The following is a 27,950-nucleotide window of genomic DNA, read 5'->3' on the forward strand; positions in this document are numbered from 1 at the left end:
AATCAGAACATACACAACCAAGGACTGATTTTGCCCTAGTTATGGACTAATCAGCTGGGTACAGTTTGGTTCCAGTGGTACCAGTGACACAGTGTGCACAGGGCCTGTGCCCTGCATGGTCAGTTTGCTGCTTCTGCCCTGCACCCCTGCACCCCTGCCCTTGGTTTTCAATGTGCGGGCCCTAGCCCTTTCCTCCTGCCTTCCATGGTCTGTTGGGCTGCAACTGCCCCTCCTGTATGTCCAGAAGGGTCAGCTTGCTGCCTTTATCTCTTTCCCCTCTTTTGTCCATGTGTATGGCCCTGTCCCCTCACTATTGCTTTCCAGGGTCTGTTGTGCTGCACTGCCCTCCCACTTGCCCTGTGTGGTGTATTGTGCTCCTGCAGCCCCTGATGCCTGCCCTATAAGGTCAGTTTGGTGCCCCTGCCCACCTCCCCTGGCCCTCTATTGTCTCAATCCACATCCTCACCCCATTCCTCCTGCCCTCTGGAGTCCAATGTACCATATAGGCCAACATTATGAACTTGATAAAAGGAGATTTTGAAAACAAAATCTGGGGAATTGATTTTCCCCATTGACTTACATTGCAAAATAAATTTTGGGCAGGAGTCGGCTCAAATAAAGCCTCTTTGGACATAAAAACACCAGGAGTCTCTTGCCTGAATCGGCTCTATTGGCATGTATGTTGTACTGCCACTGCCTCTCCCTTCTGGCCTCTATGGTCTGTTGTAGTGCCACAGCCTCTCCTGCCTACCCTGCATGTTTGTTGGCCCTGCCCCCCTTTCTCCTACCCTCCATGGTCCGTTGTGGTGCCATTGCCCTCCTGCCTGTCCAGCATGGTCAATTTGCTTCCTCTGCCACCTCCTGCCTGCCGTCCATTTTCTAAGTCCGTGCCTATGACCTCTGCCTCCCCACAGTATTCTAACAACTAGATCACTAACATTCTATATTTATTACAAAGCGTGGAACGCCTGAAGTCACCTTGATATAATCAAAAAACGTAATACCTAAAGCATTTCCTTTAGAAATTATTAAAATGAGGGGTTTTTTTCCCATAGAAATTGCGGTTAGTACTCTAACAAATTAAAATGGGACATGTTCTGAGTTCTCAAAAAGCGACAAAGCACTTCAAAATAAATTCCTATCTTTATCTTTTTTATCAAGTTGCTCACTTGATTATTTGTTTCACTTAAGGAAGAGGATGTGAAGTTATGGCCAGAGCTGCCAACTTTGCAACTGGGGAAACAGGTTCGAGTTTTGGGGGTGGCTCAACCTCCTGTAGTTTTGATCAACTCATGGAACCGTCCCATGCCGAAAATCAAAATGAATGTATCCTCGTATAATGTAACTGATGTGCATGTGAAGCACTCCAGTACCTTCTAGTCAAGTCCACGCTAAATAAAACTGCAAAAAAATAAATAAAGAAACGTTTAGCACAATGCTATCATTGGGCTATACTTGGGCTACATAGGGGTGATATTTGTGCTACATGTGGGCTCTTTTTTCTATGGTGGCCATTTGGAGAGACTTTTTTGTTATGAAACTCCCTAATTTCCTCATTTACTGCAGTATCCTCAGTGGAAAATGCTTTCCATTTTCCACTTCGATTTCATTTAGATGGTGTTACATATGCCACACTTTTGGCATGAATTCAGAATGGTAGTACTCTAGTTGCGCTGTAAAAAACACTGTGGTCAAGCTGCTGATCACTAGGGAGTTAACTGGCTATCTGCTGCTGGTGTTGAAAGTGCATGTTTCAGTATGCATGTTAGAATGTTTTAATGAACTAGAAGAGTAAGATATTTGAGAACTCATTTAAAATGTGTCTGAAGTTTTTTTGTCTATAGCACTAAGCATAATATCTATGACAAAATGTACTCCATCATTGTGTTCCTTTCGAAATATTCTTTTTTAGGTTTAATCAGATCGATTCAAACAAGATGGCTTCATGTGTGCCAAACCTTTGTCATATGTAATACTGTTAGTGCTCTAGTTGTTCTTTAGAACACTCTGGAAGGCTGCATTAGAACACGGGGAAATCAACTGACAGGCTGCTCCCTATGGAAGTAAAACCTTTTCTAACTATCATGATATTAAGGGCACAGAGGCAAGTATTATGCTTCACTTTTTATACTACAGATGGCACGCCGTTCAAACATTTCCCATGAGTTTCTAGTTTGAACTCCATACTACTCCACCAACAGGGCCCCAGCAGTACCTATAAAGCCACTTGCAACCTGAGTCCTTTCTCTTTCTTTGCAAAATTCAAAACAGCTCCAAAGAAACCGAACAGTGTGTCTAAAATGTGGAAAACCCGGATCAACTCCAACAGAGAATCACTCTGAGAGCACAAGCTCAACCTGAGGAATCCGGATCTTAATTCCAAGATATGGCATTGCCGCTCCTCCAAAAGTCCTCAAAAAACTTTTACGAAGGTTTAGCATCCACCCCTGGTGAATAGAAGAAATTAGTAATAAAACCAAAGGACCCATCAGAGAATTAGGTCAGGGTGGGCTTCAAACAGCATAACCATAAACTGATAGCAATAGAGAAATATCATAATCAAATACCATAAAAAAATAATCATCACCACGGTGGGATAATCTTTGCCTTTGCGTCCTTTATAGAACTTAAAATTCTTGACATGATAGCTAAAAATGTTTTTATTTTTTACCATACCAGGACTGGAGGCTTGGATTCTGCTTGTTCAAAGCTGTGCCACCACCACTGAAGCCACATCCATTATAGGCTTATAATAAAACATTTTAAAAATAGAATCAGTTAACCAATCTGCACCTGCCATAATCTCCTACAGTCTAGACCTCGTGGAATAGGCCTTAGAGGCATTGGCCCCCCGGACTGTAGAAGTCCCAAATGTGGCAAAGTCAATCCCTGCTTTTCATGAATCTACTGGACCCACATCGCTAAAAAGCCAAAGACACAGGACAAAATGGTTCATGGAGAGAAATGTTCAGCTGGCCCAATTTGTCCCTGCGAAATTCACATTTCACCTCTTCATATACTTTAAGGCATTTAAAAACACAAATTCTGTTTATCTGGGAACGTTGGATAGTTTATACAATGTGATCTAGTTTTTGTGGGATTAGAAATACAAAACGTGACCACAGAGGGAGGGAACACTCTACCTGTAACATCCAGGACTTTCACTTCCGACACCCATCTGCATGACACAAGACATAAAAGTCGGGTCAGCTTTACTGAAAGCTGCTTTCGAGAAAGATCCTCATTTGCAGGCCAAGCCCACAAAAAAAAGAACCACATACATTTTTCATGGGACTGAGTACTCAGGTCAAGGCATGCAAACCATTTTGATACCTCTAAGGGGTGCTCCTCTAAAGGTTTACCTGCAACATGAAGATGACCTAACTATATGGCAGAAGAGAAATTGTTAACTGTTCAATAGGCCATGCCTTATGCAGCAAGTTAAATCCAAAAATTGACCACTAGCAACTCTCTGGCCCCCAAGGGATCTACAGACAATTCACCACACCAATGCCACCAAGCTGAGGCATACCTCTTCTGGGTACTGGAGCCTGGGATTGCGAAAGAAAGAAATTAGCTTGCTCCTGAACCCCTCCAAGACATTCAGGACAACTGCCCCTCTATAATCAATGGGTGATGCAAACACATTGGGTCAAAAAGAAGCTCCCGGAATGGCCGTATGATATCTATACTGGCAGGGAGCAAGTCAGTGTCATCACCACTGAGAACCACAACTGCACCCTCCAACAAGGGTTTACCAGAATCAACTCAGCACACTGCTGATGCACATGGGCCAGAACCCTCGGAATCATAGCAGAGAGGGGAAAGGCATAGAGCAAGTTCCCCACTCAAGACTGGATAAACACATCAGAATTCATTGCTAGTGGATCGAGTCTCCAACTGTAAAGTTTCTGGATTGGCCATTCAGGTGAGATGCAAAGAGGTCCACTGTATACGAATCCCCCAATCGCGTCGTAGCTTTGAAATGTGCGGGTGAAGTTTCAATCGCTGGAATCTCAGAGAAACCTGGAGTTCCAAGCCACTACTATGTTTATGCCACCAAGAATATACTCCTCTGTTACTGTGAGTTACTGGTCCAGGCAGTAATGCCAAAAATCCTTGGCAATCTCTGCTGGAGACAAGAGTGCATCCCCCACAGCTTGTTGATGTACCTCACAGCCATGATGCTGTCCATTTAAAGAAGAATTCAACTTTTTACCCTGGGAGGGGACAGAGTGTTCCCTGCAAAAGTCTATAGCCCGCTAGGAGCTCGAGGCAATTTATGCAGAAATTAAGTTCCTCTGGGGTCCATCTGCCACGCCGTGGTCCCCTGACCACATCTTACACCCCATCCCCATCTGCTGGCATCCGACGGAATGATCACCTCAGAACAGAGGCAAAAATTGCCTTGCCATTCCAGGCATCCATGTGATCTAGCCACCAGGAGATTGTCATTCTGGCTTCCTCCAAGTGCTCACCTGTTTTGAAAAAGCCAAACATCTTTCCTGGAGACAAAGGATTTTTAACCGTTGATGATTCAGATAGTGGAGAACGCCTGGTAATGTGACCTGGAAGAAGGAGGACAGGAAGCTGACCAGCTGAGCCAAAATCCGCAAGGAATTTGTCTGAGAGGCAAGGGCTTGTCTCAATTCTTCACTGATGAAAATCATTTTCATTAGAGGCGGTTGAGCTGGGTTAATGCCAAATCTAAAGACCTAAACCCCCAAGAATTGTAGATTCTAAGATGAGACCAAGTAAAGTTAGGAGTCCTAACTTTACGACTCCTAAACTGAGAAAAATCCTAACTTTAAGACTTTCAGTATCACAGAAGGCATTTAGGAGTCCTAAAGTTAGGAGTCCTAACTTTACTACTCCTAAACTTAAAAGAATATTAACTTTAAGACTTTCAGTATTCACAGAAGGCATTTAGGAGTCCTAAAGTTAAGAGTCCTAACTTTACTACTCCTAAACTGAAAAAAATCCTAACTCTAAGACTTTCGGTATTCACAGAAGGCATTTAGGAGTCCTAAAGTTAGGACTCCTAACTTCAGTGAATACCAAAATGACTAAGTGCCTTCTGTGAATTCCAAAATGGTAGTAAGTTTAGGATTATGTCTTAAGTTAGTTCTGTGAATCGGGCCCTACATGTTTTACTGAAAATAACACATTTATTCTCACATGGGTGGAAAAAAACTGTGTTAATTTACAGAAAACATGCTCTATTTTTAGCTTCTGGAGCACGTTTCATAACCTCTATGAGAAGATCATAAGAAAATAGTTTTTTCTCAGATATGATTCATGAAATCCCAGAAGAAGGTCAGCATTCTTCACAGGGCAAAATCACCTTGGAACACACCACAATCCCTGAAATTAGTATGGTACCACCAACAAATAATGTATATTGTAACAGTGGGCCATATGTATCAAGCCATTTTCCCGTTCGCAAACGGGATGATTATCAGAATTGGCACATTTGCGAACGGGAAAAGGCCTTTTGCGATTCTCTATTTTGCAATTGCATTTAAAGTAAAAATGCAATGTATGAAGCACAGAAAAAGTGCAATTTGGCCGTAAGGAATCGCAAATTACCACCCACTTCAAGTGGGTGGTAATTTGCGATTTCTTTGAAAAATGCACTTTTTGGCATTTTTCAAAGTGCCATGTGACGCACAGACATGCCCTTAGGGCATGTATGTGCGCCACATATGCACACATACATATTTCAGGGGTGCAACAGGGTGTCCTCTTGACACCCTGGCTGCCTTGAAATTGCATTCTCATTTTGCGATTCTCAAATTGTGAATCGCAAAGTGAGAATGTCTTCCCATTGATTCCTATGGGCCTCCTAGCCCATAGGAATGAATGGGAAGGTATTCCTTAATTGTGATTAGCAATTTGATAATCGCAATTAAGGAATGCCAAGGAATCGCAAAACATTTGCGAATTATTTATTACATCCAGTTTGTGATTCTCAAATAGCGATTCCCTAAAAATCGCTATTTGAGAATCGCAAATACGGTATTTGATACATATGCCCCAGAAATCACTATACTATACATGTTCCTTTATGTGACTGTTAAACATGGGATCTCTAGTTGGCAGTGGTTTGCACTGTGTCCAAGTAGGGACCCTCACTCTAGTCAGGGTAATGGAGTCATACAACTAAGATAACCCCTGCTCACCCCCTTGGTAGCTTGGTACGAGCAGTCAGGCTTATCTCAGAGGCAATATTTAAAGCATCTGTGCATACACACACAGTAACACAGTGAAAATACTACAAAATGAGTCCACACTAGTTTAGAAAAATAGCCAATATTTATCTGAATAAAACAAGACCAAAATGACTTAAATCCCCTATATACAAGTAAAGAAATAACTTTTCAAAAGTTAAATAAGTTCAGTCCATACAAATCTACGGATGCTTTTCTTTTAGCACAAAGTACCTTGGATGCATCAAAATTCAAACACAAAGCAGGCGCAGGGGAGGTGAGGTGCCAGAAAAGCAAAGCGATGTGTCAGTTCCTTACTCCCAGGGTAGGTGATGCGTTGGTGGTTCCTTACTGCTAGGGGAGGTGATGCATCGGTTCCTTACTGCTATGAAGGAAAGGTGATGCTTTAGTTCCTTACTGTTTGGGGGGGTGATGTGTTGGTTCTTTAGTGGAAGGGAACGTGATGCGTGGATCTCCAGACACACAGTCTGGGATCCATACTACTGGGCAACGTTGATGAAGAGACAGGGTTGAAGCGCGGTGCATGGAAAATCCAGATGTGTGGTGTCGATGCAGCGGTGGTGAAGCAGGTGCTGTATCGATTTCACAGCCACAAAGCAGGCGATGTGTAAATTCTTCAGGGGCAACATGGGAGCTGGAGCTGTTGCCACAGACATCAGTGACACAGTGCTTGGAACTCGCGCTACGGTGAATTTTCAGCTGCACAGCAGGCGCTGTGTTGATTCTTCAGCTGCACTACAGTGATGGCCAATTCTTCAGCCGCACAGTGGTGCGGCATTGAGGACACGGGCTGTGAGAGTTGATGCATGGATTTTCTTACCATCTTGCACTTCCAAGAGACAGTTCCCTACTGTCAGAGGAGGTGATGTGTTGGTACCTTACTGGAAATGGGAGGTGATGCGTCGATCTCCAGATCGGTTCTTTACTGCTGGGGATGTTTATGAAGAGACAGCGGTGAAGTACGAAGCATCAAAAATCCGGATGCGCTGTGTCGATGAGGTGGCGGTGAAGCAGGTTCTGGGTTAATTTCACAACCACGAAGCAAGTGATGCATCAATTCTTCAGCCGTGAAACAGGGGCTGCATGGGAGTCAGAGAAAGCCACGGATGTTGGTGACACAGTGTTCGGGACTCAGGTTGCAGTGATTTTTCGGGCGCACAGCAGGCGCTGCATTGATTCTTCAGTCACACTCGGTGATGTGTCAATTCTTCAGCCCCATGGCAGTGCTGCAACAAGGAAACAGGCACTGAGAGTAAATGCATGGATTTTCTAACCAGTTTGCACTTTCATGGGCCCAGGACCTGGATTTGGCACGACTTGGCAAGTCAAGGCTCTCAGCAGAAGATACCTGGCACTGCTACGTGAAGTCTCTGATAGCCCTGGGACTTCTTAACTGGAGGCAAACATGCACAAGCCCTTGGAGAACCTTGGAAGCAGGATTCAGAAGGCAAAGTCCAGTCCTTTCACTCCCAGAACAGAGGCAGCAAGCAGCAGTCCAGCACAACAAAGTAACAGGCAGAGTGGCAGTACCTCCTGCAGCATCCAGCTCTTCTTCCTGGCAGAATGTTCTTAGGCCAGGAGTGTTATGATTTTGGGGTGTCAGATATCCAATACCTCTTTCTGCCTTTGAAGTAGGCAAACTTCAAAGGAAAGTCTTTGTAGTGCAATAGACCTTGCCTTTCCCTGACCTTGCTCCAGACACACTACAGAGGGAGGAGACATATTTGTTTGAGGACAGGAACAGTCCTATTCAGGTGGCAGTGACATGCCCTCCCTCTACTCTCGCTCAGGAAGGCCCATCAGCCTGTCGATTGCCCATCATGATATGCAAGGCACACCACAGCTCCCTTTATGTGACTCTCTAGAGTGAATGCACAAGAACCCAACTGTCATCCCAACCTGGATGTGGATTCTACAGACAGGCAGAGGCACAGAATGAAAGGCCACTTTCTAAAAGTAGCATTTTCAAACATGCAATTTTGAAACCACCTTCACCAAAAAATGAACTTTTAAATTGTGAGTTCAGAGACCCCAAGCTCCAAATCTTTATCAGCTACCAATGGGAAGTTACACTTAAAAGATATTACAAGGCAATCCCCATGTTACCCTATGGGTGAGATAGTCCTTACAATAGTGAAAAATGGAATTAGCAGTATTTCACTATTCAACCATTTAAAAACAGTATTTTAAATACACTGCACCCTGCCCATGGAACTGCTTTGGGCCTAACTTAGAGATGACTTACATTCAGTAAAAGGGAAGGTTTGGGCCTAGCAAGTGGGTACACTTGCCAGTTCGAAACAGTAGTGTAAAACTGTGTACACAGACACTGCAGGGGCAGGTCTGAGATATGTTTGCAGGGGTACTCATGTCGGTGGCACAACCTGTCCTGGGCACACCAAGTGTGCTTCACTAGGGACTTACTAGTAAATCAAATAAGCCAATCATGGATAAACCAATCACCAATACAATTTACACAGGGAGCACTTGCACTTTAGCACTGGTTGGCAGTGGTAAAGTGCCCAGAGCTCTATAACCAGCAAAAACAAAGTGCAGCACACTGTCAAAAAACATGAGGTCAAATGCAAAAAAGAAAAGGGAAATAATGGCAAAGATGCCAGGTCTAACATGTGTCCCCCTCAGCTGAAAGTGGGGAGAACTACCCAACTTCATGGGGGTTTCTTCACTCTAAAGAACCTGGGAAAACCATCAGTATTGGCGTGTTCTTTTCCAGAATGGTGTTCCACCATAAATTCCATTCCCTGTAGGGAGATGGACTACCTCAACGGTTGGTCACCCATTATTTGCATCGACCATCTGAAGGGCATGTGGTCTGTCTGAACCCGAAAGTGAGTCCCAAAAAATAGGGTTTTAGCTTCTTCAACTCTCAGACCACAGCAAAAGCTTCCCTTTCATTAGTGCTCCACATCTGTTCTCAGGGAAGTAACCTCCTACTAATAAAGGCTACAGGTTGATCTAGGCCCTCACCGTTCAGCTGTGGAAGCATGGCTCCCACACCATGCTCTGAGGCATCAGTCTGTACCACAAACTCTTGGGGAAGTCAGGCGTCTTGAGCACGGGCGACGTGCACATGAGCATCAAAAGCTGTCTGGAATGCTTCAGTCCATATCACCTGATGTGGCAGCTTCCTTGAAATCAGTTCTGTTAAGGGGGCAACAATGGTACCATACCCCTTGATGAATCTGGGGCAGTAGCCAGTGAAGCCTAAGAAGGATCTCAGCACTGTCTGGGTCTTGGGGGGTACAAAGCCAGAATGGTATCAATCTTGGATTGCAGGGGTGTCAACTAGCTGCTTTCTACCTGGTGTCCCAAGTACACCACATACCCATGCCCTATCTAGCATTTACTGCCCTTGATAGTGAGGCCTGTGCTCTGCAGGGCCTTCAACACTTCCTGATGGTGGCACAAATGGTCCTCCCAACTAGAGCTGAAGACTGCAATGTCGTCAAGGTAGGCAACACTAAAGTTTTCCAACCCAGCCAGGACCTGATTGACCAACCTCTGGAAGGTGGCAGGGGGATTCTTTAACCCACAAGTTATAACCCAAAACTGGTAGTGCCCTTCTGGCATTGAGAATGCTGACCTCTTTTGTGCTCCCTCTGTCAAGGCAATCTGCCAGTACCCAGACACTAAATTAAATGTACTGAGGAACTTGGCATCTCCCAGTTGATCAATTAACTCATAAGCTCAGGGGTAGGGGTGCACTTCAGTCTTGGTGATGACACTGAGCCCATTTCAGTCCACCCAGAACCACTTTTCAGGAATGACACCTGGCAGGGCAGCCTATGGAACCCAGGCTGGACCAAGGCCTGCAGGAGGACTCAATTACCCCTAGGGTTAGCATTTTAGAAACCTCTTTCTTATTGCTAGCCTTCACTCTGTCAGTCAACCTATAAATCTTGTGTTTCACAGGTTGAGTACCCCTGTGTCTATGTCATGAGTACACCAATACCTGACTTCTGGGATGAGTGAATATAGACTTAGAAACTGTTCCAGCAACTGGGGACAGTTTACTTTGCTGCTCTGTGGTCAGTGCAGGGAAGAGAATCACACAATCCACTGGCCCATCCTGCTCTTGAACAGACAGGAGGGTGGGGAGAGGATCACTCTTCTCTTCCGTCCCATCAATAGTAGCCAAGACCATGGTCAACTCAGACCTCTTGAAGTCGTGCTTTGAGGCGGTTCACGTGGAGGACCCTCAAGGGGTTCCTAGAGTCTGCAAGTCCACCAGGTAGGTGACGTTACTCTTGCGCTCCTTCACCTCAGATGGGCCAGACCACTTGCCTAATAGAGCGCAAGGCTGTACTGGCTTCATCACCCACAACTTCTGACCAGGCTGAAACTCATCCAGAGTGGTGTTGTGGTCTTACCAATGTTTCATGTCCTCCGGGCTAGCTTTTAGGTTATCCTGAGCGAGAGTCCTGAAGCGTGCTGTATGGTTCTGGAAGGTCAGCATGTAACTGAATACACCTTCGTGTGGCTTTCAAAGACATTGCTTCCAGCCCTCCTTCACCAGATTGAGAGGTCCTCTCACAATGCGCCCATATACAAGTTCAAAAGGGCTGTAGCCAACCTCCTTCATGGCACCTCCCTGTGGGCAAAGAGGTGGCATTGTGAGAGGACATCCCACTTACGCATCATGGATTCTGACAGGCCCCCAATCATACCTTTCAGGGTTTGGTTGAACCTTCCATCCAACCCATAACTCTGGGGTGGTAAATTTGTAGTTCACTCAACACTCCTTCCACATGGCCTTCATGTACAATGACATGAAGCTGGTCACCCAGCCAGATATCACCTAATTGGCAAAACCCATGCGGGTAAAGATCCCCATCAGTGCCCATCAGTGCCCACAATGGGCACCGTCACCATCCTCTTTTTTAATTTTATTCTTTTTATTGAGCAGCAACATAGATTAACCAATACTCTTCTACACAAAACCAATTTCATTATTTTACAAACAACACAATTATTTTAAATAATAGAATCTTCTTTTAGCAAAAACTGTTATATTATCAATGCTTTCCTATTCATTCGTTATCTAAAGTGCAACGTGTCAAATCGTTACGATTCAATACTTTATCATTTTATAATATGCATAATAAATACTATTGCTGTTAATGAGATACTGTGCATTTTTACTCCAATAAAGTGCATTTTCCTATCATCGTGCCCCGATTATTCTAGACCTTAATAAAGTGCATTAACTCATATTCTGGCTCTAACATCAGTGTTTTTCCTAGAACAAAGTGCAGTTGTGCTTAACTAAATTAACCTAGAGCTACTTTGATAGGTTTACCCTTGCTGAGTTTCGATCTTATCCATATGTTTCCATAAGGAAGTATATCTTTTAGTAGCTCCAACCCGTTTCGCATAAGCTTCTTCACATTTTCTTACTTGAATCATTTTTTTTATGCCATTCTAAGTACGCTGGTACTTTAATTGTCTTCCAGTTCTGGAGAATCAAGACGCGTGCTACCAAGGAAGTGATTACAATGAACATTTCCTCCCCTCTAGTCATCAGCTGAGTTTGTCTCTGTTTTGATAAACCAAAAAGTGCTAGTTTAGCCTCGGGTTCCACCCTTCTCTGCAAGCCAAGACTGAGTGCAGCACAAACTTTCTCCCAGAACTGTCTTAACATTGGGCATGTAGAAAAATATGTAGCCAGCCTCCCTCTTCCAATCGGTGACACCTAAAACATTTATTCTTGACTTCTGTATACATCTCATGGAGCTCTTTGGGAGTATATTATACCATCCAGCGAGATAAGAATGCAATTTTTTTAAAAGTTTGCTGCCCTTAATGCCTTGCTGCCATATTGCAAAATAGCTTGCCACTCTCCATCTGATAATTTACCCTGCATTTCCTGGTTAATCCTCTCCAAAAAGTTATTTACCAAGAGGGACTCTCCTTCGATACCAATATCCTACCCCTCTTAGCTTTGTTCTAAAGAGAGTGGCTAAAAAGGGGTGGCACCTATGTTAACTGGAAGGGCAGACTTATTCAATAAATGTATAATCTGGAGATAGCCGAAAAGGAACAGCTTACTCCGGTCTCTGCATCTAGCGCAGACCTTTTGCCAGTTATTACATCTCCCTCCAATTAAAAAATGACCCAGCTCTTTAAGTCCCTTGGCTTCCCAAAATCTTAAATGGCTATTCTGTATTTGAAGACCCAAGCTTTTACATTCGGTAAGCCGCAGGTACCCTGCAAAATGAGCCTTTAAGGAGTAAAATGTCTGAAGTCTAGTACCAAACTCCTGCAGTGTCTTGTATCTAGTTTTTGGGGGAAATTTTGGTGTTTTTATAAAAACGGAAAACTGCGACCCGACTACCTGGATCATCTTGTCCAGAAAAAAACTATCCAAGGATCCCTTTCTATCCATTAGACGCACAAGAAGGATGCTTAATAGTAGGTACGAATTTGGGAGAGTGCAAGCCCTCCACAATTAATATTGAGTTGAAGTACAGAAAATGTTACCCTTGGCGCCTTCTTATTCCAGATAAACTGTCGAAAGATTGTTTCCAGTTCTTTAAAATATGCCATATTGATTTTAATCAGGATGTTTGTAAAACGAAAAATGAATAGCGGCAAAATCGACATCTTTATAAGGGCTATGCGACCAATCAAAGTGAGGGGAAGAAGTATCCATTCATCCAGTAGGTCTTGAATATTTTTCAACATGGCCTCAATTCAATTTATAAATTTCCACATATTGGCTTGTGACGTTTATCCCCAGATATCAAATCGGATCGGGACAAAGAGCTAGTCGCTTTAGGTTATCTGGAAGGAAATCACTAGGAGCATTTAACCCCAGAATTCCATTATTTTTGTGGTTGATTTTATACCCACCAATTAATTAAAACTGTGTAAATTCTCTTAAAATCATTCTGATATTCTGTCTTTCTGGTCTAAGAAACAAAATGATGCCATCTGCAAAGAGTTTTAGTTTCGACATTCCTGCTATTGGTGTTTTCATCTCAATATTATCACAGATCCTAATGGCCAAGGGTTTAATAAAAAAGTAAATAATACTGGGATAGGGGACATCCCTGATGGGTTCCCCGGTTTATGTCAACTGTGCCTGCTAAATTAGAATTCATACAAACCTGACCCTGAGCCCCTTGATATATATTTTGTACCATGATAATAATCTGGGGAGGAATACCAAACCTTTCAAGACCATAAAAAAGTGTGTCCCAGTTCAACAGATCGAACGCATTCTCTGCATCAACCATCGTTATAAGAGCTGGTGTTTGCTTAATGTTAAAAAAGTCAAGTGCTGAACTAAAAATCCCATATTGGAAGACATTGACCTGCCTGCCACAAACCCTGCTTGATCCAAATGTATCACATGCTGGGCCACCGGGATAAATCGATTTGCCCGGATTTTCTTTAGAATTTTGTAATCATAATTTAGCAGGCTGATTGGCCTATATTAACTAACATCCCTAGGACTTTTCCCCTTCTTGACAAAACTAACTAACAATGCAGCATTCTTTAAAAGTTGATGGGAACTTGCCTCCTGCCTTAACATGTAAGACAAATGCAATGAAGAACACTTAACCGCTGTTACTTTTATCCTCACACATGTAATACAACAAAGACACAAATAATCATTCAAATTCAAATTCCAATTGATTCCCAGTTGTAGCCGTATCTGATCAATCAAGTTTCTTCCAATGCAGACAAAATAGGCAGCCTATCTTGTCTGCATTGGAATAAACTTGATTGATCAGACAGGGCTACAACTGGGAATGGGTATATATATATATATATATATATACATAAAAATATTGATGCATTTCTTCTTTCGACACCTTGTACTCAGTTTTGTATAATTTATTATAATGATCTAAAAATATTTTAGCAATTGTATCCTTTTAAGACACCAGGGTCATCGTCCTTGGCTTCAAAAGTTCATTAATTACTACAGCTTCCTGATTTACCTTTGTTGTACAGGATAAATATTTTCCTATCATTTGGCTTTCCGCACAAACTCTCTGCTGGAATGATTGTGAACTATGTATTTCTTCTATAATGAAAAACTCCCTTAACTCCTTTTTTGCTTTATTTAGCTGCCTCTCAGCAAGGTTAGCACCCACCAGGGAGTGGCTTTTCCTCAACAGAGCTGTATTGGCTGCCTGCTGAAGTTCAGCTATGCGAGACCTTTGGGTTTATGTTTGTGCAGACATAAAAGCCACCTTTTGCCTGCGTACTGAAGCCCTGAAAGCCCCCAGACACAAAACAGAGTTGCTGTACCTTTGTTAACTTGGAAAAACTATTTTATCCATTTTCTCTTACTATCCATCCATTGCTGGTTTGTTAAAAGGAGTCAATTCATCTGCCACCTGGATCTTAACCTCTTTCCTACATCTAAATCAATTTAGATTTTTACCAGCAAATGATCCGAAAATGAGTTGTCCCATATTTCTAAGTCAAGACAGTTCAGGGATTGGGAAATAAGAAAAAAATCAACACGAGAAGCAGACTGGTATTGAAGATATTGGCAAATATATTACATGTTTGCTCCATGACTCACCCTCCACAGAGGGATAGCTTCTGGATACTGGGTGGCATGGTCCACCAAGACCAGGATAAACCTGTTGCCCATAGCTCTCTTGTAAACCAAAGGCCTCACAATGTCAATGCCCACATGCTTGAAAGGGGTACTCACGAAAGGGAATGGTTGCAGGAGAGCCTTGCATCTCCCCCAATTCTTGGCAGTCACTTGGCAATTCTGGCAGGACTATAGAATGTATCTTAGTGTTTTCTCATTTGAGGCCAGTAAAAATAGGTAAACAAGCCTGTCAAATATCTTGCCCTGTCCTGCATGTAGTGCCAAAAGCACATCATGAGCCAAACCCAGTATTAAGGCTCTGAGGTGCTGAGGTACCACCAGCACGCAGGTTGCCCCTGGCTCAGCAACATTAGGCTCACTATATAGCAGACCGTTCTCCCAATAGATCAGTTTAGATCCAGACTATGCCAGCTGCCTGGTCCTTGGTCTGCAGCCAAAGACCCACAAGAGTAGGGCACTCTTTCTGCGCAGCACATAATTCCCCCTTCCTGTTGCCTATGTGTCAGCCCATGCAGGGTGCCCAGTTTGGCCACTTCTTCCCCTTCAGGTTCTAGGGTGTCCCCCTCAGGTTCAGCCTCATTCCGGACAGTGGGAATTTCTGGAGCAGACTTCCCAAACCCCTTGCCCCTCCTCTTCTTGGCAGATACCTGTGCACTGTTTCAGGCTCCAGGTCCTTCTGATTGCCCAGCATTGTGATGCATGCACACTCCCAGCATCTCCAAGTGGGACCTGTACTCCACCTCCCTCCAGGTGGTGTGTTCCAGGTTGTTTCCCAGCAGACAAATCCACAGGTATGGATGGGCTCACAGCTACACTTAAAGGACCTGAGTCCCCCACTGAAAGGGAACCTGAGCCAGTTTACAAAAGCACTTGCTGTTGTCTACTGCAACTACTTGGTGAAGCACTCCAAGGGGCCCCTTGCTCTTCAGACACCAGGTGATGCCTGACAGTAGTCACACTGGCTCCTGTGTCTCTAAGAGTACCTACCCTCTGTCCATTAATGGTCACCCACTGCCTGTATTTCCTAGTGTTATCAGGCATTAGGTTTCTCTGGAATCTCTTACTGTCCCCTAGTGAGACAAGGGTAATCCCAGCTGGCTCCCCACACCTACCTGGGACTAACTCCTCCCAGAGTGCTACAGTGGCCATCCCTGGTGTCAGCCCACTGGTAAGGGCCTGTGCCCACTTGGGACACTTGGGACTCCCTCTATAGTGCCCTGCCTGGTTACAGTAAACACACTTACTGCTGCCACACTGGGAACCAAAAGCAGCCCTGGCAATTCTTTGGGACCAGCCCCTGGGGGAGGAGGGGTGCAAGTGTGAAGCACTGCAGCTGTTGTTACTGGGGGCCGATATTTCAGCACCACTGAAAAACTGGCGGTAATGTCGAAAAGATCATATGAGCTGGTCAGTGTTTCTGGTTGGGCTGCAGTCAGTAGAGTGTACCTGAATTTCCAAGGTAAGGGATCAGTTATGAGTTAAGTGCACACAGAGCTGGGTGTATCACATTCTTCGTTCAGGGTGGCGGTTCATCGGTTTTTTAGCTTCTTCCTTTTCCAGGTACTTCTGCCAATCTGGAGGCACACACCGCCCTGAGCGCCCGGCTCTGCTGGTGCGTAATGTCTGCCAGAGCGCAAATCTGATAGCTACAGGAGAATGTGGAAGCAGATTTCTAGTTTATGGCTATTGTGCAATTATGAATCTGGCGAATCAAGAGGTCTGCCCTGAACACTTGTGGTTTCTTGCTGTGTCATACCTACGGCCCTTTATTTCTATTGGCCGTTTGTTGTTTTTATTATTGACCATGTTTGATTACACTATTGTCATTGCTTAGAATGTGCTTACTATGTAGTTCCCTTTGACATTCCTAGTTTTTAGCCAGACATTTTCTGCCTTCACATATTTCTATAGGAGTAAGTTGTTCACCCATAGATAGGTGTAGGACAGTTCTATGTGAATTACATTGTACACCGTTCTCTTCCAGAGCGGTGCCCCCTTCCTGAGAGGCTGCCCGGCAGAGGTGGGATTAAACACCCAGCATGTGCGGGTAAGAAATTTAAATGATTTTAATTCAGTGAGTCACGTTACACACCTCATGACTGATGAACTTTTGTTCTTTACTAATGAGTTGTTTCTGTATTATAGGTATTTTCCTCTTCGATCCATATGACAGACCGAAGATTGATTGGATACATAGATTAATTTATATCCGGTATCCTTTTTGTTGCACTGGTTCGCACATTGATCACAGTAGCACCTGGTTGAGGTCCTGATGAAAGCCTGACCTAAGTTTTGGGTATGGCTGAAACATGTCGACCATTTTTCTTTTTCTTTTCACTGTCACCAGAGCGGTTCTAAATCCATACCGCTGGTGCTCTGTTTTTAATCCTGACAAAGGGTGTATACGAATAAATGTTTGATTGTACAACCCTTATTCAGTTTTCATCCTCACTGTAGCACTTACATATTATTTGCGCTGCGCCTTCACTCACACCTTTGTTCTTCACATGAGGATTTAGGATATCCTATTAGATATTCAAAACATCCCTGCGCTCCTCTCTCTAGCTGAGAGGGTTGTAGCCCTCCAAGGAACTAGGTTTTCCTTGGAGAGGAGAATCCCCATGATGAAGCATGTCACCTTCATGGTGAGTGAGGGATTTGGTCCTAAAAAGGGAAATGCCTTGTGGTGCGTCTAGGTGTGTTTCTCGTGACTATCTGAATAATTGGAATTCATCTGATTGTAGCTTTTCTAGCACATTTTTTTCTAATCTATGTTTTAGACCCTTGGATTTCGTACTGTTGGTTATTGTGCAGTTAGCCAGAACTCATGCCAGATCATTAAATTTATTGAGACTCTTACGTGTTGCGGAATAGGAGGTGGTACCCAGTAAGCAATGCAGTCCCTCCTTTACGTGCTAGGATTCAGAAGGAGAAGGACGGGAAGGCTTCCAGCCTGAATGGAGACCTTATCAAGGGGAATTTAATAAATTAAGAAATACTAACAATGATGAACTTATTACTTGGAGATTAAAATCGTTATAAGAATTCCTTTTGTGGAAGTACAAGTGACTATAAAAGCCCTGAAGAAGCGCAGTGGAGTGCGAAACACGTCTTGGCTTTGTACAGACTGCGGCTATGTTTTGACTGCTTAAGAAAAATAAATTATAACAAAAAGAAATGAACTAAGAAGATTTGATTTTTATTGATGTCTTATGTGTGTATATCTCAGTGAAAGTTTTTGATATACTAATATAAAAAAAATACTATTGGGGACCTGTATCTGAAATACGTGAAGAGCCAGGCAGTTTTCATGTTACCCACAGTGTGTTTTGTACATATATATATATATATATATATATATATATATATATATATCTATCAAAAACAGCTGCTGTCCGCCATGAAGAAGTTTTTCGTTTAGCAAAGCAGACATGGACCCAAAATATTGTGCTTTTAAGATTGTATTAAAGTGTCGGCCATTACGCGTTTCAGTCCGAAGCGGACCTTGATCACATGATAGCGCTGATAGTGCAAACAGACCATTTAAAGTGCTACATTTTATCACGTGATGGGTGAACGGCAATGGAACAAGAAAACATACTTTTCAATTCAATGAAGGAACAACATCTCAGTCTGAGTCACATTAAAAGACATACTGTAGCAATAAGTACATATATACCATGAAAAATCAACTGTCTCAGTTAAAAAAAAAGCCCCCTAAAAAAATCCTCTTAAATAATATAATGGATAATTTAGGTTAAAATTAGCCTGTAGAAAACTTTAGTTGTTAGACATATATATAATATATGTAATCATAATAAAAAAGCAACAGATATAAAATGTTCTTCATTATTTAAAAAAATTGTTTCCTAAAAGAAAGAAGGCATATTTAGCTGAGAGAATTTAATGTGACTATATTAACATGTAAACAATACTGGGATCAATCCCCCATTATAACATATTAATAATAACGATGAATGTCTCATAGACTGGATAAAAATAGTAGTGTAAAAATCAGTTCCATGAAAAAAAGTGCCAAGTGCTACCTAAAATGTGTTAAAATCTTCCCATCATCTTATTCATATAAAATGAATAAAAACAAGTGTAGTGTAATAAAGTGTTTTGACTGCTTAAGAAAATTAAATTACAACAAAAAGAAATGAACTAAGAAGATTTTATTTTTATTGATGTCTTATGTGTGTATATCTCAGTGATGGTTTTTGGTATACTAATATAAAAAAAGTACTATTGGGGACCTGTATCTGAGATATGTGAAGAGCAGGGCAATTTTCATGTTACCCACAGTGTGTTTTGTATATATATATATATATATATATATCGTCAAAGTACAAAGATACGTGCGCTCTCAGGTAAGTAAACGACACATCCGAGTTGTAGTAGTGATCAGGTTTATTCCATAACGCGTTTCGACTGCGTCCGCAGCCTTGCTCACATGGAACCGTGTACTGGAAAACTAGATGCAAATGTATACAAAGGACACAACAGTTGTGTCCTTTGTATACATTTGCATCTAGTTTTCCAGTACACGGTTCCATGTGAGCAAGGCTGCGGACGCAGTCGAAACGCGTTATGGAATAAACCTGATCACTACTACAACTCGGATGTGTCGTTTACTTACCTGAGAGCGCACGTATCTTTGTACTTTGACGATAGTCTTGCCGGTTGCTTCGCCGGCGTGTACGCCACTTTCCAAGGGTGCCAGCTGTCCGGAAGAAGCGTTTGTGGATTTTGGATATATATATATATATATATATATATATATATATATATATATATATATATATATATATATATATATATATATATATATATATATATATATATATATATATATATATATATATATATATATATATATATATACATGTTTTCTTTGTACTTTTCTGTCCTTCTTTGACCCCCTTACAAATGTTAGGGGGTCTGTAACTCTCCTCCTTGCCCCCTTTTCAAGATATCACTCTTTTTTTTCTGAGTGAAACACACAAATGGCGGCCGCCGCTTCCTGGTTTCGACCGATTCGAATGTTTACTAAGATCTAAGAGCCAATCAGAATCGCGCTCGCGCTCGCGCACGCCACCGTACGCGTACGGTAAGCGTACCGTAAGCGCACCGTAAGCTGGCTCAGATATATATATTGATTTAAAGGCTATTTTCTCAGAATCTACTGAACAGATTTACACCAAACCTACAAAAGGCACTTCCTTGACCTGAGGACTACCTCTCTGCCAAATTTCTAGTAATTCTGTTCAGCCGTTCGGGCTGTAGCTGTGTCTAAAGGTCCTATGGAAAAATGCATGGGAAAAACGCGTTTTTGGACCCCCCTTTTATCTCAGCCCCTGCTTGACGAATCCCCCCGAGACTTTCAGGGTAGGAGCGGAGCGTAGCGCCCCACCTATTTTGAAAATTTCGCGAGGATTCGTCGACCGGCGCCAAAGTTATTCAAAATAGAATGTTGCGGATTTCCTATGGAAACGTGGTCCTAACTATAACTACCTACTGGCGACCGCCAGTAGGTAATATATATATATATATATATATATAGTATTGCTTGCTTGAGTTTGAATTTTGTCGATTTTTCTGGTGTGCGATATTTGGGTCTTGGTGTAATTTTGCTTGTTTCATTTTGAATTTGGTTGACTTTTTGGTGTGAGAATTTTTGAGTTTTTATGAAATTGTTGTATTTTAGATATTTTTTCTAAGGTATCTTTGTCTTCAATGTTTCATTATAGAATAGTGATATTTAGGTTTTCAACATTTGTTACTATATTTCGTATGTCAATACAGTTTTTTTTTTATTTCGTGTCATTCAAACTTTTTGAGATTGGCGTGAGTTTATGAATGAAGCAGCATGTACCGTGTATGATGAATAATGAGACGAAAGATAAGGATGCTGTTTCAGTCTGGGGTTTATTCAGTCGATGCACGGTCACTTGTGCATAAACTGAATAAACCCCAGATTGAAAGAGCATCCTTATCGTTTCGACCCTCGTGACATTTTTAACATGCAATGTCTCAACCTTTGGTTGTTGCCAGTTAAACAGAGTGGGCCAAATTCTCAAGGAGCTATCTCCGGGTTAACGGCATTTTAGTGCAGCCAAAGTTGTGATAAATTTACCGCCCCATTCACAAGCCGGCGCAAACAGCCTACAGCACCACTTTTCCGGCATTAGCATCCACAACAAACATCACCACGGATGACCCAGGCAACTATCGCTAATGAGATGCAGAGTAGGTGTTCCCGAGCAAAAAGCATCACTCTGCAACATTCTCAATGACCCGCCAAATCTGCGATAAGAACACAAAACAAGTGTTAAGGCGCGTTAGCACCAGGAAATTAACACCTGCTCTGACCTGGTGCAAAGTCGGACCACAACCAGCACCAGACAAGGGAGCACAGTCCATAGCCACACATGAAGAACAACAGATGTTCCCAAGCAACTGCCCATGCAGCACGAACACCCACCGACACCACACCCAAGGCCTTGTCTCATTTTTAGCACCAAGGCCAGATCACATTCCGAAAACACAAGTAGTAGTCAGACAAACATTAGGGATGAAAGTTCCTTTGTTCCAATGCAGAAGGCGGAAGGACACCTGCACCTCTGACCTTGGTCCTGAATGCGGCTGCAACGCCCTGAGGGAGATGCCATGGCAGATGGGGATGACTCCCACACCACGCATTGCGCAAATGAACTATCCAGTTTAAACACACCCCACACACAGAAGCCTCCACCTGAGGTACCCCCACATGGGATTCCCTTGACACTCACGGAATCAGCAAGCCATTCTCCTCAACGTTGCACACACTTTCAAATCATTGCTCAGAGCTGTGGTATATCCTCCACACAACTTTTGCAGTTCAGAAGAGTGCCGGTTCCATGAGACGCACCAACGCAATGACAGGCCATCCCGGGCACATGCGCAACCCCGTCACATGCAACAGTACCGTGCATGTATGCTGCATTTACTGGGCATACTGCCACTGGCAGTGCTGCAGATCAGTTACCGGCTGAGCTTCCGCCTTGCCTATGTCACCTGCGTTCAGACCTGGTTCCACTGCCGAACATGCACATTCGAGTGTCCCATGGATGTCTGCCTATCCAACACAACCGTAGATGAATTGGACTATGACTTGTGTGCGCGCCCGCTGTTGGATCACGAACAGGAGTGTAACCGAGACAGCTGTGCATGGGATGCCTTGACATACTGCATATTTGTTGGCAGTTGTGTATGGGAGATTGCACAATTCCTCGTGTGCAGTGACCACATCGAGGCGCTCCCCTATTGGGCTGTGTTGCGGATTGGTGAAACGGCTTGGGATGAGCACACCTGCCCGGACCAGTGAATGGATTGGCTCACACTGGTGTTCCTTCAACACGACAATTACGTACTATTGGAACACATTGCACATGAAGCTGCGTGGGCATTCACGAACGAGTAACTACGTTTCTGCAGCCACATCGGATTGTCACCCACAGCACAGGTCCCAACACCTTGTTGCATCGTGGTGAATGCTCACATATCCCACCACAACAGAGGACATGTCTGCCTTCGTCAGGACTCTGGAGGCATGTGTGTGGAATTATACTTGTGTACACACACCTGTGCAAGGTGATGCGGATCCATGGTCAGAGCAACACAACATCGTTTGGCAACGTTACCAATTCGGACACGGTGCTGGGGGGAGAGTACACACATGGCAAATGTAGCACGACATGTGAACCTGTCAGACCCTTTCACCTGATCACTGTCAGCAGAGCAGACAGCCGGCACACTCCAGTGGCAGGGCACCATGCACATCCCATGGGCAGTGAGTCGCGCCCCCGCACACGGGCAATGGGCAGACGCCAAACAACATATGACTCGTCCAGCACGGCAAGGTGGGCTGAGACCATTGCCATCCATGATGATTGTTGTCCAGTTTTTGCCTCACCATTTTCTGCACCTCGACATGTTCCCTTGCTGCGTGTAAGTGTCTTAGGCATGTCTCTGCCTGTTGTGGCCATTGCCTTGTCTGTACTGACACGCACATGCCAATAAAGTCTATGCAACTCCACTGGTATCTAACTGTGATAAGTGTTGATTAGATTGTCCACTCATGTGCCACAATGAGCATCGTCCCCACACAGGGATGAACTGACTGAGGCATGTACAATGGAGGTGGCTCCCTTTTGCAAGCTCCACCTCTGTGAGCCAGACATTATTTTAGGATAGTTGCTGGCCGACCTGTGCACTTACGTGACTTCAGCAATGTGAGTAGGGTGTCCAAACTCAGACAATCTGGAGCAATGTTATGAATAATAACAGGACGTGTCCACACAGATGTGTGTGGGTAGGTATGCGATGTGAAGTTCGGTTGTCACATGTGATGTAGGACACCACTTCTGGCCTCCTACTGATTTGGTCATTCCTACACACAGCCCTATTCGATACATGAACGTGGGCCTACGTTGGTGGTTGTGAGATTGCTGTTGATGTGCAATGGGGACACAGCTAGTACTCACCTTCAAAGTCATCCAATTGGCCATATATCTCAGGGATAAACATGCGCGTAGATGTAAGTTACCAGGGTGTACCTTCATGTGCAATCATTGTCCCAACATCCAGCCATACTTCCATATGTGACACTGACACATCAGATTGCGAAGGTAATGGGGCTGCATCACTGTGTGCCACTGACACATCAGGGGTCGGAGCTGTGTGTGTCGATGTTCCCGCTGCAGTCATCTGGGACAGGCTCAGTGGCAGCAATGGCAAGATGATGAACTGCAAGATATTGAAGTTCCCAGCTACTACTCGCTGCTGTCCAGCCGTGGCAGCCATACTTCCAGCCTGCATCTGCTCCATGGTCTCCATTGACCTCCGCATCTGTGCCAACTCTGTGCTGTCATCGCTGGTGCCTGTCTGACCAGACAGTTCTTGTATCCGATTAATGGCCCCAGCAAGGTCAGCCAAGGTCTGTGGTGGAGCATGGTGTGGACAGGGGGTGTTCGATAGGGACTGAACGCGGTCCCTGATGGGACTCAGACACCCATGTTTGGCATCTAGTTTGGCTGCCACAAGCTTGAAACCCACCCGCAGCTGATCAGCCAACTCCACCTGGCAACCCAAAACACGCCGTTGGAATTCCATGTATTGGTCGGGGGTCCTGGGAGACAGCCGTGGTGGTGTGTGTTTCCTGCTGTGTGGTCTGTGCAGGTGGTGGGGTCACCTCGAGGCAGCTAGCCTGCCCTGCTCCTGGGGATGGGTTGCGGACGCTGTCCATTATCTGTTGAAGGGTGTCTTGACATATGTGCAGGTTATCCTCTTCATCATCAATGATGAGAAGTGTGGTGTGCTCTGCAGGAGGTGTTATTTGTCCCTCTGCAATGTAAAGGGGAGATGCAGGTTAACAGAATTTCACATGTATGTTGAAGATTTGCAGATGTTTACATTCAGACTAAATGCCAATGTAGATTGTGACTGTTTTGGTGAAGCTGGCTATTTGATGGCAGTCAGTGTGTTTTTCAACTACATGACGGATGTGTGTTAGTACCTGTACATTGTCATCACAGTGTCAGGCATTGACAGATGTGAGTGAACAGTTACTGTGCATGAGCGGAACCTATTGTGAGCTCAGTCCTGTGGTGTTTGTGTTGCACTTTGAACCACATTGCCGTCATTGCTGATGTTCTGTGATTGCTATGTGTGCGTGCTGCATTGTGGGGGAGCTGCCCCTGCAGCTCTGATTTAGTGTACCCTTCTCCCTTTGAGGCGGGATGCCTTTGAATTGTGTGCTTATTGGGGGCTGAATTGTTTTTTACTTGGGTCATATGTGCTCTTGGACAGATTTTGTGGCCTGGTGCATTGTTCGTCTGCTGCATGTATTGTATGGCATGGGTTGTGGGTCCACGTGGATATGTCAGTGTGACCTGCTCCTTTACGGATGTGATCCGCACTGGGCCACCTCCATGTTGATTCGTGAACCATGTCATGTTTTTTGGCTGCTGCCATGCTATCGGGCATGCAGTGTCACTTGCATAGTCAGTGTGGCTCACAGAGCCGCTGCTTTGCTGGATTCACCACATGTGCTTGGGTAGGTTGTGACATTGGTGATAGGAAGGAGGGCCCCTTTGTGCACTTTGTGGACGGGGGCCTACTTTGTGTTTCTATATGTGCTGCAGTGTGCCAAGGCTATCAGGGACATGTTCCACAATCATTGTGGATGTGCAGTGTGCTACACATAATTGTGCATGTGTGCCATTGTGCCCGTCTCCCCCGTCTTCCCAGTCCCTGGTCGTTACTCACCCTGTTGCTGTTGGATCAGGTCATATTGAGCTGTGTCCAGGCCCCCAAATCCTGCCACCATCTCCACACTGCTGACTGTGGCCACCATTTCCTCCAGCTCATCCAGCTCCTCCTGTTTCAGAGGACTCCCACCTCCAGTCCTGTTGGCAGCGTGTTTCTGTTTGGTCTTCCTTTTCACATCATGCCAGCACCTCTTGACCTCCTCCATTGACCTCTTCGACACTCCGACTGCATTGACTTTGGTGACGATCGACTGCCATATTTCCGTTTGGGTTGCCAGAGCCACAGTGTAGGTGCCGAACAGTTGTTGATGGTGTTCTATCACCTCCGTGACGATGATCCGGTCTTCCTGCGGACTGAACCCTGTCTTCCTCTTCCTCTTCTCCTTGCCCTTCCCCGCACATGGGGTTTCATGCTGGTCCTCCGTGTGGCTTGTGGAGTTCGGCTTGTCCTCTGCACTCGATCCAGGTGCATCCATGGTGCTAAACAGTTTGAATTGGTTTTGGTGTTTTTTTTCTTTCTTTTATAGTGCATTTTCCTGCCAGACGCGTGGGATTTGCAGACCTGTGGCTGGTTTTCACAGCTTTTTGTATCGAGCTTGGCCTTATCGCAGCTCTTTCTGCGTTTGTGTTTTGCATTTTTGTGGCTTGACGTTGCTTTTAAAGCAGCCATTTGATGCGTTATCTGGTGACTATCGCATGGTACCACCGGGTTGTGAATACTTGGTTAACACGGCGTAAATTTCCCTCGATAGACTGCGATGTTGTAGGTTGCGTTAAGTTACTGTTGCGATGATTATCACACGTTCTTGATAATATGTCCCAGAGCTTACTGTGACTCACTGGGTTACTATTGGCAGTTGGGTATTAGATTCTGATGCCTACTCTCCACCTACAAAAATTCAATAGCCTTACGGTGGCCTCAGCATGGCATTTGCTCTCTATTGACGTGAATAATACCCTGCTTTGTTGCTTTTGACTGGCTAGAATGATGTCCTTCTGTTGCGTTGTCTCCACTATATAAAAACGTGTGAATTAGAGCTGTGACAGAAAAAGTTCGCTGAATGGCTCTGGAAAGCATGCATACCTCCTATAGTTCTCTTGGCTACGTTTTTGTTGTTTTATTTACTTTTTGCCTCATGCTCTGAGGGTCCCCTGGGACACGAAATGCAAACAAGATTGGGGCTTTGTGGTGTAGAGAAGCCCAGCATGTGCACCCTCCATTACTGAGTGAGACTACAATCAGCTCACTGTGATATAGATCACTGACGGCGCAAGTAATGGATTATGGTGTCAGGACAGGCCTATTTATCTGTCACCATCTAGAAGGACAGGGCTAAGTACCTGTCGTCAGCTAGAAAGAGTTACCTACCGGCCCTCCTGTGCTTTATATTGGTCTGTTAGTCACCCTCAAATTACGACTCTACCCCATTCCTGTGGGATATGTTTGATGGGTGTGTGTGTATGTGTATGCTTATGTGTGTGTGCGTGTGTCTGTTACATTTTTGACTGAACTTTTTCAGTGCTAAATTTGAGCCGGTGGTTTCCGGTGCTCAGCACCGACACAATTGTCAACACCGGCACTTATGGCAGTCTGCCACATGGCGCTGTTTGTCTAATTTACAGTTGAGCACAACAACAGTTGTTTATTATTACACTATACATTATAAATGAGTAATACTTGTGTCCAAAATATTACTAACTTTCTGGGGCCTTGAATATTCGGAAATGACAAACTTGGAAAAGTATGATGGTTAGAAGTTTTGTTGGTACTTTCATTGGCAGCGAAGTCAGGAACTATGAGTGGTCCATGCTGCAGCGGCCTCCTGACGAGGGCCCTGGAACTTATTATTATTATTTTTTTAACAAATTAAGCACAGCTTTTAATACATGCAATTCAGAAACAAAATTGTGAGGCTAGAACAGACATCCGGTTAAATGGCGTTAGGGATGTACTCTTTGATTGAATTCACATATCGTTCTTTTTTATTAAAAACTGAAGTTCCATATGCTGAAAGGTACTTCACTACCGTTCACTCCATATACTGGCAGTCATTTTGAGAAATGCAGCTTTCTCAGGCAGGGAACATCTTTGTGTTAGTCATCTGTTTCTTGTACAAATGTGCAACTTAAATTGACTCTAATTATTGGTGGTATAAATTGTTCTCTGGATCACTGAGTGATATCCGTAATAAATTGAGGAAACCATAGTGAACCCAGCGTTTGTTGTGGTAATGGCAAGTTATTAATATGCTACGAAAAAATATGCTCAGATAAAATTAAAAAAATATAAGCCTGCTATTCTGTATAAGGGAATGCTTTTATGTACTCCAGTGTGGGATTCTGTTTTTTTTCTTTCATGTAAATAATGCGTTCACAATATGGGCATAAAAGTCACAGCCAATTTTTTCCCGCATCTTGGTATTATTTTATTGTCAAGTATGTATTTGATGCACTTATTGTATTTATTTGATGTGTGGATTTTGTGAAATATTTCGGTATACAATGTTTGAGAAATATTGAAAGCGTTCATTTTTAAACCACAACAATGCCGTATCACAGAAAACAAATAATAAGGGTCTCAAGACCTGGCTCTTCCGCTGAACAGATCTGCCTCCCCAACCCCCCCGCCCCCCAGTGCCTTGAGCTTGAGACCCTCACGGGTGAGTAGCGCGCTTACAATTCCCTGATTGATTGATTGATTGAATAATTCTAAAGCAAATTTGTTTACATCGTGTTATATCAAACATTAGGTGCAGAGTTCTGTATAAAACACAAACCTGCTCGCAATCATTGACATAGCAAATGCAT

This window comes from Triturus cristatus, chromosome 8 (genome assembly GCF_964204655.1).
Source record: "Triturus cristatus chromosome 8, aTriCri1.1, whole genome shotgun sequence".
In the NCBI taxonomy this organism is placed as follows: Eukaryota; Metazoa; Chordata; class Amphibia; order Caudata; family Salamandridae; genus Triturus; species Triturus cristatus.